Here is a 2,987-nt window from a genome sequence, read left to right on the forward strand (position 1 = left end):
ATATTTAGCTAGTATTAATAGTATTTTTTTAGTTCTTTGCACATATTCATTCATATATAACGGCGGATTTAGTTATTCATTCCTGATTTTACTTGCGCCACTTTGGAAACTAGAGTTCAACTATTATTTCATTGTCAATTTGCGGATGCTTGTTGGGTCTACTTGTGAACTGCATGGACTCCTTTGGCAGGCTCTATCCAGGAACAAATCAATCACATGGATCTCTTTCTTAAGGCCACCTTTTCGCATGCGATTATCATTCTTGTGACATGGCTATTTGGAGCACAAGGAATGAATACATCTTCAAAGACATCCAGCCTAATTTATTTATACACTAGTAGCGCAATGTTCGAAGAAGAAATCAAATGGCTTATTCTGGGAGCTATTTAAGGGGGAGTAGTTTAATTCCTTTGAGGCTTGGGTTCTTTCTTTCCGATAGTCCCTGCGACATCTGTTATTGTAATTTCTTTGTAACTGTACTAGTGGTGTAGCTTAGCTCTAGAGTTTTTTCTTTGTAACTGCACAACTAGAACAAAAATTATAAATGCAGACAGTACGAAGTAAATTCCTACCGTTTCACCCAAAAAAAGGTAAAAAAGACACAGGCTATAAATACATGTCGAGCAGTAGAGCTAGAAGCGAGCTCGCTCCAAAAGATCGAAACAAGAATGTGGAAACGTTCCAAAAGCATTGCTGTTAACTGATGTTCTGGCTTCTTCCTACAGATATGACTTGTGAAGTGTCCAGGGATAATCGAAGAAGATAGCACCGCTATCACTAAAATACAGCTAACTACTCTAGGGAAATTACTTAGTTATAATGATTTTCTCTCCTACCCTTTCATCACCAACACACTAGGCTTATGTATAGCCAGTTGCATCACGTACACCAAGCTGTAAATACGTTATGAGAATAACCAAGTTGCATTGGCAAGATAATGAGTGAATGACTCCTCCCTTGGATAACCGAATGTGCGTCTCGGTGTTGCCTCTTCTTTCTGTCTTCAGCTCCTGGACTAGCAAAACCGGTAGATACCTAAACAAGTATCAGCAAGAAAAAAATCATCAGTGACAAACTATTAAGCCTCATAGTGCATTCAGTGAGAACACATAGAGTCAATCATGAGACATTTATGTAAAGCTAGCGGTGAATCAACCAATTACCCAAGCAATATATACACCGCAAATGGACCTCTTGGAACAAATGGCTTAAAAAACACAAGCTACAGGCTGAAGAAATTGAAAATGCCTTTTCTTTTATCGTTCTAATGGAAGTACTACACTACTGGAATTATAACCTACGCGAGTGCCAGGAAAACTCGGCAAAGAGCCAAAAACACTCGGCAAATTCTTTGTCGAGAGCTGTTCTCGGCAAAGACCACCCGGCGTACACCTCTCATGCAAACAGAACTTTGCCGAGAAACAACCGTCGGGCACTAGGCAAACAGTTTGCCGAGAGCCAAACAGTGCGTCTCGGCAAAATAAAGTTACTTCACGGCCGCTGGTTCTGTCAGGTCTTTGCCGAGAGCTTGGTACATATTGCCGAGAGGCTTACTCGGCTTAACTGAAATAGCCTAGTTCCAGCAAAGTCAGAACCAAACGGCCAGCGCATGCCACCTCCCGAGAGTTGCTCTTGGGAAAGGTTGTTCTTCTAAGTGCGGCTCTCGGTAAAGATTCATTGCCAGCATTGTTTTAGCCTCTTTTTCATCGAACCCTGCAGCAAAAACAGATATACAATACACAAGCTTCATATGAAGTCGATTCTTAACAACAAACTCAGAAAGGGCTTATATATGGTCCACCCAAACTTAACAACAAACTCACAAAGGCATTATATATATATATATAGTTCACACAAGGTTCATATGAAATCACAAAGTAGTTCTTTGAAGACAAGTGCCTACTTAATAAACAACAAAGTGGTCAATGCATGTCTACATGCGACCACATGATAAAAGCAACACCATAATTAGGACGATCTGAGAGAGAATTGTCAAGTTCTTGATCCACTCAACCCGATAAGCCGTTTCTGACTTGCACCATTGCCTAATTCAGTGTATCTCGTCTGGTCAAGCACATACTGATTGTAATGATTCTCTGCCTCCTCTCTACTATTGAATGAGTCATGGGAGCTGCCTGGGTAATGAAGCACTTGTTCATTGCACGCGGACCATGAACCGTAGACTCCTGGACACCTACCTCTGTACGCCGCATGCCACTTCATCTACAAACAAAGAGAAAAAGAGTCCAAAAAGGAATGTAAGGTTAAAATAACACATCATACATAATCCACGTAAGCATTCATCACTCATATACCCCAAAGCATCACAAGTGGCAATCCAAGTCCACATCAGCAGCTACATAACTATATCACTAAATCAACGTCAAGCTATCTAGGTGGACTGCTCTGAGGTGTAGTCGGTGAAACCAATGATCGTGGAGTCAGATCATGTGGGGGCATCCACCACAGTGGAGGACCAAGCTTCGTCGGTAATGATGGTCAGTGGACTCGATGGCACCGGGTGTTCACTCTCCTTACGTGGGGGCCTTGCTCTCCTTAGTTGGCAGATTCTTCTTGGCCAGATCTGCAAAATACTTTATTAGGATCAGCTGCTGGTTCTCCTAAATGAGCGCCGCCAAGCGCCGGGGGTTGTTGAAGCTCCGGCGAGGGTTGCAATGAAGCACCGCCGGACGCTGCTGCCATGGGAGGTGCTGCGACCCACGTATCTCGCTGGCAGCGGAAGCTGACAACGCAACACACATGGTGCTGCGCGCGCGGCTGCGGAGCTTCAATGCATCGCCGGTGTTGCAATCACGCATCATCGGGCCGCTGGAGCATCATCGGTGCTGCAATGGAGCATCCCGGAGCGCTGTCGGTGTTACGAAGCATCGCCAGGTGTCAGACGAACCCCACCCTCATTAACTCCGGCGGTCACCGGAGCTGTGGAAGAGAGAGAGAGAGAGAGAGAGATATTTTGCGTTGGGAAC

Source organism: Triticum aestivum, chromosome 5D (assembly GCF_018294505.1).
Source record: "Triticum aestivum cultivar Chinese Spring chromosome 5D, IWGSC CS RefSeq v2.1, whole genome shotgun sequence".
Lineage (NCBI taxonomy): Eukaryota > Viridiplantae > Streptophyta > Magnoliopsida > Poales > Poaceae > Triticum > Triticum aestivum.